The following is a 14,050-nucleotide window of genomic DNA, read 5'->3' on the forward strand; positions in this document are numbered from 1 at the left end:
GAATAAAGTTTGTTTTTACCTGCATGTGCCACTTTAGGGACACAGCAGCTTGAAATGACATACTTGAAATCTACCATAGTCTTGTTACCAAGTCCAATCTCATTCTGCTCGCCATGCAACAGGCCAATAAATTGGGAGACGAGGTGTTGGGGCAAGGAATAATGACTATTTGGAAAGCTGACAGACCAAGAAGATGGCAGACTAACGTCCTGGAGAACCACTTTCCCAAGTCAGGATTCAGGCTCCTTTCATACTAAAAAGGGGAGGGGGTGTGCTTGGTTGTTGCAAACTTCATGGTGTAGGAATTCTTTGTTCTTGGAATCCTGTGTTCTTATAGCTGTCCATGTGGGTCAGATCATGGTGTCCCCATAAACTTCCAACAAAACAAATGTTATTTTCTATTCTGTAACTTGTTATCTTTGTATGAATGCAAAAGTATTAATATCCTTAAAGGTCAGAGCCTTGAGAATAGGCTCTCCTGTATATGTCAGGTTATAGGCAACATTCTTCTACAAACGGTGCAGAGCTAGCAAAACAGCCTAGGAGACAGAGTACAGGGTTAAAGCCAAAGGAACAGATCTAATATGGAGTCAGATTTGTTCTTTTCTATTACATTAGGGGTTGAATTGTATACTCAAAAAGGTGTTGAAGTCTTTACCCTCCAGTTCCTGTGACTATGACCATATTGGGAAACAAGGTCTTTGCAGTTGGTGAAGTTTAAGATGAGGTAATTAGGATGAGGCCTAATCCAATATGACTAGTGTCTCTATAAGAAGGGGAAATTGGACATAGAGACAATCAAGCTTTAAGGGAAGATATTGTGAAGACATGGGGAGAAAGCCATCTACGAGCCAAGGAACGCCGGAGGCTATCAGAAGCTGGAAGAGAAGGATGGAGAAGTCAGTTCCTTCTGAGGAACTGACTGTTAACATCTTGATTTCAGGCTTCCAGCCTCCAGAACTGTGAGACAATAAATTTCCATTGTTCAAGCCACCGAGTGTGTGGTTCTTTGTTATGGCAGCCCCAAGAAACTAACACACTTAGGTACAACTTTTAAAAACTTTTAATTTGGAGATAATAGTAGATTCACAGAAAGTTGAAAAAATAGTATAGAGAGGTCCCACATATCCTTCACCCAGTTTCCCCCAATGATTGCATCTTACATGATTATAATACAATACCAAAACCTGTAATTCATCCAATGTGTGTACATCATTCTGTGCAATTTTCCCATGTGCTACTAACTCAGTCAAAATGCAGAACTATTCCATCACCTCAAAAATTGCCCTCCTACCTACCCTCCAGTATCCTTAACCCCTGACAACCATCAATCTGATTTCCATTTCTGTAATTTTGTTATTTCAAGAATGTTATGTTAGTGAAAGTATGTGATATCATGAGATTGGTTTTGTTCATTGAGGTCCACCCAAGTTTTATTCTTGTATCAATGATTGATTTTTCTTTTTTCTTTTCCATTATAGTTTATTACAAGATATTGACTATAGTTCCCTGTGTTATGCAGTAGGATCTTGTTTATTTATTTTGTATATAGTAGTTTTTATCTGCTAATCCCAAACTCTTAATTTATCCTTTTCTCATTCCCTTTCTTCTTTGATAACCATAAGTTTGTTTTCTATGTCTGTGAGTGTTTGTGTTCTGTAAATGAGTTGATTTGTATCATATCTTAGATTCCACATATAAGTGATATCATGTGATATTTGTCTATCTCTGTCTGACTTACTTTACTTAGTATGATAACTTCTAGGTCCATCTGCGTTGTTGCGAATGACATTATTTCATTCTTCTTTATGGCTGAGTTGTATTCCATTGTAAATATACACCACATCTTGTTGATTGTTTTCTTAATAATGGATAGTATTCCATGGTAAGAGTGTACCAAAGTCGTTGAACAATTTAACTACTGAAGGACATTTTGGTTGGTTCCAGGTTCTGGTTATTACAAATAAAACTGCTAGGAACAATTGTGTACCATTTTTTGTGTGGACATATACTTGAGTTTCTCTGAGATGAATGTCCAGGGCTGTAATTGCTGGGTCACATGGTAAGGAACTATTACACTATTTTTCAAAATGAAGTATGCAATATATGAGAGATTGCCTTTCTCTGCATTACTTACCAGCATTTAGTACTGCCATTGGGTTTTATTTTGCTTATCTAATAAGTGTGTAGTAATACCTCATTTGTAGGCCCATGTTTAATTTTTGGATTCAATCATATTAAGTTTTTTTCCATATTTCTGTAGGTCCATTCTTCTAGCCTTTCATGATTCTCTTAAATCTGTATTTTGCTATATTGGCTGTCTTTTCCAGAAAGCACAATGTTCAGAATAATATAATACCTGTGTGTGTGTGTGTATATATATATATATATATATATATATGAATAATACATACCTGACTTCAGACTTCTGCTTCATCATTTATGAACTGTGACTTTGGCAGCCTGCTTAACTTCTTTGAACCCTACTTTCTCCCTCTGTGAAATTTTTACTTTAACTAATACTGTAAATATGAAATAAGATAATTTGTGTGTAGTGTTTAGTATAAGGCATGCTTTCAGTAGATGCTGTTTTTTTCTCCCCCTTCTGTGTTTTCAACTGAACCAAAATGTGGACCAGAACAAAACAGGGTCAGAATCTAGAGGTAAATACTGAAGACTTCTCTTCATTAATTAACCAGATAAATTAGTACCTGGAATATATTTTTCACTTAGGTAGTAAAACTTCAGGAAAGTTTTCCTTCACCTTTGAGGTTATAGCCTGGGCAAATTGCTCATTTTATTTGCTCACTGAAACAAATCATGTTGTTAAGCCTTTAAAATTGGTAACATAGAGAATAATCAGTCAGAAAACATGCAATTGATATATCAGTTCTGACTCAAATCATTTTACATCAGTGTGATCTGAATTATGTAGCTAAAGAAACAAAAGTCCTTTGGAAAGATTAAAAGATTTTAAAAGGTCATTTAGAGTAAGATGATCAGGAGCTAAAATCCTCAGAAATACTCCATGCAGAGAAACTTGCTTGCTAAAAAGTTCAAATTGGTAATGGATGGAGGCATTGTGGTGTTATTTGATGGCATTAGACCAAGGTACTCAGGATTAGCCACATCCTGTCTCAATCCCCCAGCCTCCTGCTGACAAGGTGCCCTGATAGATCTACACACACAAGTAAAAGTGGTGAAAGAAGGAAAACTAGTAGCATATTTTTAAGGCTCTGATTAGCTGACCAGAGCATTAGGCAAAAGGCCCAAGGAAGCTTCCCTCTTGCAACTGTCCTCTATCTAACTTTAACTGGGAAGTTTTGGATTTAAGATAGAATTGGCTGGACTATCAATTTTTCATAATAATAAAAAAAAACTACATCCAAATGAAATTACACTTTAATTCTCAAGTTACACATATGGTTTATTACGTAGAAGAAGACAGAGAAAATGATTTTCCTTAAACTGAGATACTTTGATCCCTATTAAAGAAGCTAGTATTCAGTGCCTACTATTCCATTGTCTAATATTTACTTACAAGAAACATCTTATCTTTCTTCTCTTCATGTAAATATGATCTTTTAAAAAAAGAAATACATGTACCAAATTAGCATGGTAAAACATTCAAGAATTCTAAAAAGGAAAGTAAATGCTAAGTAAGCCTTCCTGATTCTTCAGACCTCCAGTCCACCTCCCTCAAGACAACAAATAAATTCAACAAATACTATGCACCATAATGCTAGGTGCTAGAAATACAAGAATAGCAAAATATGTATGATCTCTGTCCTTAAAATGCTTTAAGTGTTCTAAGGGAGATAGAAACCTGAACATGCAATTACAGTAGAGTATGACAAGCATTCTGATAGGGAAGTCTGGGGCACCTTGGATATTAGGGGAGAGGACCATAAATGGTAATTTAATGAAAAGTAAGAGAGGTAAGGCAAATCAGCCAATGTCACACAGTGTATAAATCACAGAGGCAGGGTTCCTGCACAAATCTATTTGAATTAAGCTTATATTCTTTCCAGAAACTGCTTACTCTATCAGTAGGATATTTCATTTTCAGTTTCACTTTATATAATGACTCAGCAGAGGAATTCAGTGGCAAGGGGGGATTTCCCAGCTACAGAAAACAGTGCTGGACAGAAGTTTATTATTAAGAGACATTTCCTGGGAAGTTCCATTTGCTTTTCACATTTTACCTGGCAGGTTTCCAAGAATGTAGAAAGACAGGTTACTAGTAGCTGGGCCTGCACTTAAAAATTTTAGCCCCTGAATTTAGCAGGATATTTTGCTTTTTAAAATGTCTTCAGAGCTCAAAATCATTTTCTCCATCTGTCCCTCTCAGATTGTAAGCTAAGGTATATATATTTTTAAGCAATACACGCACAGACACACACAGAGTACTGAGAGATGGGTGTGAATGATTTGATACAGTTCAATACACTATTACATGAAAAGTTATTTTATATGTGAGCAAGGGAATCTTTTAAATAAGTCGAGTCTAGCAATGTTAAAGTATTTGATGTATCTTTAACAATGGTTTCTGTTAGAAATAATCCAAACTTTATAGAAATAATTCCATTGATTATAATTTGCTTTTTCTTTTACCTTTTTAGTATTACAGATAGGAGGAAAGTTGTCCCCTGAGACTTTTGGGTACAGTTTAGAGAGGACTATGAAGTCCAAGAATGAGAACCATGTCTTTTAGGACCACTGGTGGGTCTGCAGGCTGCAAAGGAGTAATGACATGCTGAATGAAGTCTGTACCCTGCTACATTCTGGGACAATAAAAGGTTTGAAGAGTCGGGTACTGTAATATGAGTTTGTAATATCTACATCTATAATTTGTGGGTAGATAGCAAAGGCTCTAAAAATCTGCATGATTTGTGCTTGGCTTAATCACACATATAAAACCGTGTTAATAGGATCACACTTGGTTTCAACCTCAGCCTCTATTTTAGTCTCCACATTGTTTATCCTTACTGAAACTTGCTTTTCTCACTCATAAGGGTTATGGGAAGAATGAATGAGAGAACACACTTGGAAGTGCTTTATGAACTGTGACACATTAATTAATTTCAGTTCTGAATAGTGAGTCTTCCCTAAGGTTTTCTTTTTTCCTGTTGTGTCATTTGAAGGTGTACATTGTGCTGGGCACAAATGGAAAAACACAGGTATTTCCTGCCTTCCAGGAGTTTCAAGAGAAAACAGAATGGTTTTTAGAGGCTTAGCACTTTCTCCACCCTTGGCTGTTTTCCTGCTAACGTGGTTTCTAAAATTACTCTTCTGTGTTGCAGCTCAACAAATATTTCTCCACTGACTAACATAAGACAGGCAGATCATTTAGTTAGATGAAACATTTTCATTCACACAACATAGCATGTCATCTTACACATGCTTGCACATCTTACAATGAAAATTGGCAAAAATGTGTAAAGAGTAACCAAACTGGCTTTTAGGATCTAGCCATGCCCGTCAGTTTTGGCTTATCTCTCCTAGACCTGCTGGAACTTGTGCTTGTTTATATAGTCATCGTTTGTAGCTTCTAAACTGTCTTTAGGGACTTGACATTATGGCTTTGAATGGAGTAAAGTCAAAACATAATTGAGAAATCATCTTCTTTTTTTTTAGCTCATGATGAAAAAACATGAAAATGAATATATGTATATTTATGTATGACTGAAGAATTGTGCTCTACACCAGAAATTGACACAAAACTGTAAACTGACTATAACTCAATAAAAAAAAATTACAGAAAATAAAATAAAAAGAATAACAACAAAAAAAAAGTAATTGTCTTCTAATGCAACTCTTCCTAAACTTCAAAACATTTAAAGAATTATTGAGTTCTCCATTTGCCTCAGGTACCACTCAGCACTAATGCAGCAGACTGGGTGCCTAGGCATTAGGAGCGCCTGCTTTGAGCACTGGGCTTTCTAATACTACAAATACAGCATTGATTATTCAGAAAGTGCTAAACTCAACATCTTTTCACAAAAACATTGATGGAATTATTTCATTAGTTAGCTCTTACAAAACAAAACAAGTGGGTAACAATAGGATGCCTGTTGAACTATGAGATGAAAATTCCCTTTGAACTGCATGCTAATTTGAATAGAGGAATATTGGTGCAAATACACTGGTGATAAAGTGGAGCCTATGGTGTGGGGATGAGGCCAGTGGGCAGGCGTTGTCTGAGTCAGGGCCCTGTGCTGGGTTAAGATGTGTAGGCCTTACGGATTTATTACTCATCATTGATTCTGGCAGTGAATGGCAATATCCTTTGAGATTTCTGAGTCAGTTCTGAAGTAAGTTCTCGTCTAAGTTGGGCAAACATGTAAGAGTAATGTAAAATGCTTGGGCCCTGGCCCAACCTGGAGTTGATTCTTTAGGATAAGGTAGGTGGCCAGAGACCAAGGAGCAATTTTTTAAGCCAATGAGAAAGTTGCTGAAGTAGCTTTACTTGGGGCACAGGTGAGATAACGAGGGGGAAGAATTGAGGAATGTTTTATAGTGAGCTCTTAAGTGTACTAAAAGTAGATGCCTAGTTTTACTGCGTGGTATTCTGTGTCAGTAATGATAGCCTTATATACATGTCTATCTATAATATTACATTTATATATGATACATACCACACACATAGATCTGTATATTACATTAGCTTGTACATGTGCATCATATACAATTTAGAAGAATCAAAAGGGGATAGAGTGAAAAGTTAGCTTCCACCTCTTTCCATGCCTCCAGCCACCCATTTCCCCCTCCCGGAATCACAGTTGCCAGTCTCTTACTTCCTCCTTTCTTGCTCTTTGTTCTACCTGATTAACCTCCCCAAGCCCAAGAACTGCTGCTCAGAAAGTTTCCAGTTTCTGTGTTTTCCTGTCTGGTTAAATTTATTTACCTTTCTTTCAAAGCCTCAACTCTTTATTTATTCTCCTTTAATCTCATTCTTTGTCTGGAACTATATAAATCCAAAAAGAGGCAAAGAGATTAGCTCAAAGCTATCAGAAGTTACAGTTATCTTTGACTAATGAAAAAAAAAAATCAACAGAATAAACCTTTCAAAATAAGGTCCCTAAGGGAAAAGAGAAAAAGGAGTACACGCTGGGAAGAAATTGCAAACCACAAAATGTTCATACGTCTAGTACTTATTTATTTAGTGAAGTGGTTGAGAGCATGATCTTTGAAGTCCGGGCAGACATGGGTTTGACACTATCTGTATGACTTCAGGCAATTTGCTTTATTTCTTGGAGCCTTTGTCTCTTGACAGGAAAGTAAACTGAGGCAAGTAAAGCACTCAGCACAACTCCTGCTGTAGAGTAAATGATCAATAAATGTCCTATGTTGTTATTGTTGTTGTTATATTTTATTTGCTAGTTTGTACTGTTTGTCTCCTGTGTTAGGCAGAATAGTTGCCCCTCCCCCACCTCAATGTCCACATCCTAATTCCCAGAGCCTCTGAATGTTACCTCACATGGCAAAAGGGACTTTGCAGGTGTGGTTAAATTAAAAGTCTTAAAATAGGGAATTTATCCTGGATTATTCAGGTACACCCAATGTAATCACAAGAGTCCTTTAAAAATTGAAGAGGAAGACAGAAGATTTAGGGAAGAAAATGAGACCACAGAGTCAGTGTCAGAGTTAAGAATGATTTGATGTGAGAAAGATTTAGCCTACTGTTGCAGTCTTTGAAGATGGAGGAAGAGGCCATGAGCCAAGGAAGCTGCAGGCATTCTTTGTTCTTGCAGCCATCCACGTGGGTCAGGTCATGGTGTCCCTGTAAACCTCCAATAAAACAAAGGTTATTCTCTATTCTGCAACTTGTTATCTTTACGAGAGTGCAGAGCTAGCAAGACTAAGCCTAGGGAACAGGGCGCAGGGTTAAAGCCAAAGGAACAGATCGAATATGGAGTCAGATTTGTTTTTTTCTGTTACAAACACAGGTGAATAAACTGGGTTTCCTACGGCTCCAGCAGAGAGACCCAGCAATTTGTCAGTTGCCCTTTCTAGTGGAGAAGAGGAAACCAGAGTTAGCCACAAGCCAATTCTCTTTCTAAATTGTGGATTTTCATTACACACAAGTTAAAAATACAGGGGAAAGTCCCTCTCTCACTGCCAGGGACAGATCCTAACTGGCAAGAAATTCATCTATAGCCAGTCAGATTTTCCCCTCAGTGTCCCTGCCTCCCATAGTTACTACTAGTTTAAAAGATCGGTAATAATCACTACCCTGTATTAAGTACACAGTGTGTGTCAGCCATTGTGCTAAGTGTTTCGCACACATTATTATATTTAATTACTATGGTGGTGGAAAGAAATGTAGTGCCTTGTTTTTTAAAGTTCAGCTCATGACCCTCAGTGTAAATTGAAATCAGTTTGGAAGGAGTGACCAGCAATTTTAAACAATAAAATACAATAGAAAATATTGGTAAATTGCATGAAATATGTTTTCAAAAAACTTTGGTTTCAATTACACATAAAGTGACTCTCTTAAGTTATAAGTAAGTTTTAATTGATAAAATATTGAGATTATATACATATACTTTTTTTTCTTTTTCTTCTTTTTAAATATATATACTTAAGTTATAAGTTAGTCTTAATTGATAAAATGCATGTTCTGGGTTGTGTTGCAGAACGCATCTCTTACTATGGGTCATAGTGAAAATATTTTAAAAAAACTCTTTTAATCCAATATTTTATTTTATTTGTTTTTTTTTCTGTTTGTCTTTGGTGTGTATGTGTGGGGAGGGAATTAGGCTTATTTAATTTTAGAGGAGTTACAGGGGATACAAGGGAAAAATATTTCTTCTTTTTTCCTTCCAGTGACAGATTCTTTTTTATATTTAAAAACAAAATCAACCTCCCCCCAAGTAGCCCCCCCAAACAAACAAAAAATCAGATTAAATAAAATTTACAGTGAATATACCCAGCAAACATCTGTATGTGCAATTAAATACTGTGTCTGTTACTGCGGCACAAACCTCAAACAAACAATATACAAGTGTTCTGGGGGTGGAGGGAGGCCCAAGTTTTGACTCTGTGGGGCTTGGGGAGACAGAGTGGGGTGAGAGAAGGGGAAATCAATTTCATTTTTCTTAATCTGTCCATATAAATATATTCATAAAGACCAAAAAAGAAAGGAGAGTTTGGGATGGCAAGGAAATAGGAGAACAGGGGAGTTTGGGATCCTCTCAATTCTATCTGACCAAAAATTATGAAAGAAATGAGTTTTGTGGTGAGAGAAGAGATAAAAAATGATAGAAGAGGACAGGAAGGAGAGGGAAGCAACGTGGGGCCAACCAGGGAGAAAGGGGGCCCTTGACAGAGGAGTGAGAGTCCAATGAGAATGTCAGTGTCTGTCTGTTTCCATCTTCATCCCTACTGTCTTAGGCTTCAGTTTAGTGTCTGTCACCTCCCTTTCTGCCTCTGTGGCCTGTCAGGACCCTGCGACCCCCTTCACCCTGCCCCACGCCCCACGCCATGCTGGTCCCTTCTCCTCTTCCGTTCATTGGGAGCTGGCTTGCTCCAGGATCCTCATGTCATAGTTCTTTTTGGTCACTTGAAGTTTGAAGTGACTCACGGAGTTGTTGAGGTGAAGGGAGGCATTCTGGGCAGCCAGGGGGCTGGGGAACACAGCCACGATGGTGCACAAGGCAGCGAGGTCCGCGTGGCAGCTGTTCTCGGCAGTCCCACCGCTGTCTCCCCCCCCACCAGGCAGCCCCTGAGCATCCTTGAGCCACTGGATCTTGGTGCTGGACATGGCAAGCTGAGTGAAGAGCTTGTCCACGTCAGTGATGCCCTCAGGGAGATCTGTCACCTCCAGCACCCGCCCCAGGACATCTGTTGTCCCCAGGTCAGTGGGGGCAGACTTGAGTGCTCGCCTCTTGCTCCAGTTTCCATGCTTCAGTCCACTCTGTCCCTTGTGCCCCGTGTAAGCTGACTGGCCATGGAGCAAGGGAGGGCAGATGGACAGATTGTACTGCAATGGCTGGCCCAAAAGGGAGTAGCGCCCATCACCCTGTGCTGGACCCCCAGGCTGGGGGAACTGTGTGAGGACAGGAAGGGGACTGAGTCCTGTGCAGACACTGCTGAGGCTGGTGACAGGAGAAGGTGCTGGAGACTGGGTGGGAGATGTGACAGGGCTGCTGCTCATCTGTGTGTTGGCCTGGGGGCTGCTGTCAGGGCTATACAGGTCTCCAGGCTTCTGCCCCCACTGGTCCATGTTGTAGTATTTACAGTGACTCCACTGGACCATGGATGGGTTCTGAGGGACCTGTGCTCCACTAAGGACATTCAGCTGCATGACCACCACACCTGGTCCAGAAGGTGACACTCCTGAGTACTGTTGTGGCATCTGTGGTGGACTGCAGGGAGAGGGAAGCTGAGGCATCTGGTACTGCTCAGAACCAGGAGGCTGCAGAAACCCCGCAGAAGGGCTCGTACCGTTCTGCTGAGCTGGTGGAATCATGCTGTAGTACACTGGTACGCTCCCTGCTGGAGCCCCCTGTACAGATTGGCTCACAGGGACCAGCATGGGTTGCTGGAAAGGTGGCTGGACCATGTTTTGTGAATCATTACCCACTGGGACTTGGTAAGAAGGCAGTGGAGTGTACTGAACCACCAGGCCTTGCATCTGGCCCCCAATGCTGCTCCTCTGGTTGCTGAGCAGGCCCTGGTTCTGTGGCTGCTGGACCCCAATCATGCCTTGGTAAGCCGCCTGCTACTTGTTAGGCATCATGGGCTGTAAACCAGGCTGCTGGGATGGCTGAGGCAGCTGTTGACTGCACTGGGGGCTGTAGGCCACCGGGTGAGAGAGAGGTCGATATTGCTGGTTGGAGTTAGGATACTGTCCGGGGGGTAGTAAGAAACCTGGATCTGCTGAGGGGGCTGCATGTAGCCCTGGGGTGGCAGGACTTGCGGAGTAGGTGGTGCATGGCTAGAAGTGGAATAGCTGGAAGTGGGGAGGGGCTGCCCCGTAGAAGCCATGATGAAGCCAGTCTGCTGAGGCTGCTGGGAGATAAGTGGGGGCTGGAACAGAGCTGAGGATGGGTCAGCTGCTTCAGCAGAACTTTGGCGGCTAAGGCTCATTTGTCCAAAGGGATTGCTGAGGTCATCTGCCATGTTGTACTGCTGGGGTGGAGAGACTGGCAGAAGGACTTGGGGACAGGAGCCTGGCGAGAACGGAACAGGCTGTGGAGAGGGCTTCAGAGCCGGGACTGGCTGTGAGATCATGTGATTATTCAAGGGTGGCTGTTGCTGAGGCATGGGTGGGAGAGCAGGAAGCTGCTGCTGCTGCTGGGCAGTACAAGGAAGAAGACCCCGGACAGACTGGGATGAGGTGACCTAGTTGCACACTTCTGGGGCACCAAGTGCCGTACCTGGCCTGGAGAGCCTTCCTGCACTGCCACCTTTACTGCTCCCAATGCTGTCACCCCGGGTGAGGGTAGCGATTCCACTGAAGCTGCTGGCTTTGGTGACAGGGGGCTGCATGTTCTGGACGGAGCTGTCAGAGTCCGTGCTGCTCCAGGGCTGAGGCTCCAGGGACTTGAGCTCGCTGTCTGTGCTGCTCTGGCGGCTGCTTGAGGTGCGGCTCAGCCCCTCCCTCTGATGTCATTTAGATATCCGTTCTGGCCAGTCTGGTTATCATCTCGGTCCATAATGTCATCATCTCTCTTAAGAATGAATCTCTGCTGAAATTCTGTATTCTTCTCATCCTTTATATGTTCTGAGAACCTCTGTTCAGAGATTCTTGTGTTACTGGTTTTGCTGATGATGACAGCTTTTCCAGTTTGATCAACATTGTGGTCCATTCCGAAATAGGCAGCCACCCGGTGTAATAGCATTCAGTGATATGAGGTCATCTGTGGGAACTTGAACTGGTAGTTGTCATTAATAAATTCCAGAATCTCCTGTGTTAAATTTAGCAGCATCATTCTGTCCCTTGGGTTCTTTTTCAGTGTATTTACAAGAAATTCATGTAGGTCTATTCCAGTGGAGTCCGTATATTCTTGGCTGGCGTCTCTAGACAGCATCTTCCTTGGGAAATTTTCTTTGTTTTTATCCTTGTCTTCCTTTTCAGAGACATCCTTTGTGTACTTTTCTTCCTCCTTGTCAGAGGGGCAGCTGATGTGCAATGGAATTATATCCTCGGCTTCTAGTGGTCCATCAGTAAATGCAGAGGACTCCTCACACACGGCAAGGCTGTGCACCAACTTCAGCTTAGCTCTTGACTTGGCTCTTTTCCTGGCATGACCGTGGTTGGATGTCCGCCTCTGTGTCTCGTGACGCAAACTGGTTATCTTCACTCTCTTTCTCAGTTTCTTCCTTGCTTGGAGCCTTAGATACAAACTTGTTCTTGTTTACAGATTCTCCCACCAGTTTTTTTTTTTTTCTGATTCTTTCATTATTTCCAGGGTCTCTTGAGTAGTGTTACTGTTAGACATCTTCTTCATAGGACGCAGCTGCCTCTATGGACTCCTGAATACATGTTCAGCCTCCAAGAGCCCAGGGCTGGAATGGCATCACATGTAAGTAACAAGTCTAACCTCACATGGGCGCAGCGGGGAGGGCGCCCGCGTCTCCGCCCGCCGCCCGGGCCCACGTTCGGCTGCGGCTCGGCCCCAGTGGCCCTTGGGGGCGGGGCGCTTCTGGGGGCGGGCTCTTCTCGGTGGGGGTTTCCCCTGGGCGGGGGAGGGGAAAGGGGTTTGGGAAGGAGGGGGGAGAAGGGAAGAAAAAGGTGGGAAACCAAACCCGGAAAGGGAGAAAAGAGGGGAGGGGGAAAATCAGAAGGGGAAGAAAGCGAAAAATATTTCTTATAGTGGGTTACATTAAACAATTTTAAACCCACCAATGAAGAGGTTAAGGGTAGAGGCTCTAGCAAAAAGGTTCCCTTGGTTTAATCCCAGTCCTTTTCCTTGGCGGGGATGTGGGTGCAGGGCATAATCTCCTTTACTTGAAGTTAACTGATGATGGATGTTAACCACATCTCCAAAATACCTTCGTGGCAATACCTAGATTAGTGTTTAATTAAATCACTGGGCCCTGTAGCCTAACCAAATTGACACAGAAAATTAACCATCACGAGGGCCATGGCTTTCCTCCCTCCTCTAGCCAGAAGCACTCCCAACCCCCATCCAGGTCTCAGTGTCCCCAGGAAGACTCCTGTGAGGCCCTCTTCCTCAGCCAGAATCCCAGTTCTTTATCTTCCCAGCTCTGAGTTCCTTATTCTCTCACTCAGTTCCCTCATCTCCCAAGGTCCCACCTCATAGGGTCTTTTTGAGGATTCAATGGGTTAATCCAAATAAAGCAGTTTGAATAGTGCCTTAGCTGCAAATGCTCAGTTACTGTTACTTTCCCAATGTTAATATGGTTAGCAGGTGGCAGAACTGGGCAGTTTCCTGCTCTGTCTCACAGTCTAGTCTGGAGTTTGAAATCTAAGGCAATTTCATGGTAACTTATGTTTTCCCTCAAAACAAACAAATAAAAATGACAAAATAAGTCTCCCTTTACAATAAATTACCAGCAAATTAAAAACATGGGGACCCACATCTTCTCAGAAGGTTGGCCAAGGCTGGTGGAGTCTTGTCTTTGAGATAGTGTAGCTTTGTGACATGTTCTGCTCTGAGTTTCAACAGAAGGATATGTGGAAGGCACTAGGCTATCTGATATACAGAACCAGTTGATGACTCACTCAAAACTTTACCGCAGGGGTACTGTATAAATTCTTACATCTAAAGAGAATCAGGTAAGGGAGGAAATCCTGTGAGAATCTGAAAGGAGGCCTGTTGTCTAGAAACTTAAGAGGTGACTGGGGTTCTAGTTGTTACTCCTGTTTTGTTTTGTTTTGTTTTTTCATTCCTGCTCTGTTTCCTCCCTCTGCTCCAGCAGGGAATTCAGGCATTTTATCAATCTCTTAAAAAACATTTTGATCCTACCTCCTGTTAAGTGCTTTGAGTGTTGATTAAAACCAAGACATGGAAACAGCCTAAATGTCCATCAACAGATGACTGGATAAAGGAGATGTGGTATATGTATACAATGGAAT

The 14,050-nt window shown here is 41.6% G+C and overlaps 1 long non-coding RNA gene and 1 pseudogene across 1 annotated transcript; both read right to left on the reverse strand.

Moving 5' to 3' along the window:
• Positions 1 to 361: 361 nt before the first annotated feature.
• LOC116660419 lies at positions 362 to 7,876 on the reverse strand. The gene is made up of 3 exons (XR_004315917.1): positions 7,841 to 7,876; positions 5,718 to 5,723; positions 362 to 509 (listed from the first exon to the last, which is right to left on the reverse strand). It is a non-coding gene; the product is annotated as an uncharacterized LOC116660419 (long non-coding RNA).
• A 1,623-nt stretch (positions 7,877 to 9,499) lies between these two features.
• On the reverse strand, positions 9,500 to 12,643 carry LOC102504944 (annotated as a pseudogene).
• Positions 12,644 to 14,050: the final 1,407 nt, after the last annotated feature.

The sequence above is a fragment of the Camelus ferus genome, chromosome 29 (assembly GCF_009834535.1).
Source record: "Camelus ferus isolate YT-003-E chromosome 29, BCGSAC_Cfer_1.0, whole genome shotgun sequence".
Classification (NCBI taxonomy): Eukaryota; Metazoa; Chordata; class Mammalia; order Artiodactyla; family Camelidae; genus Camelus; species Camelus ferus.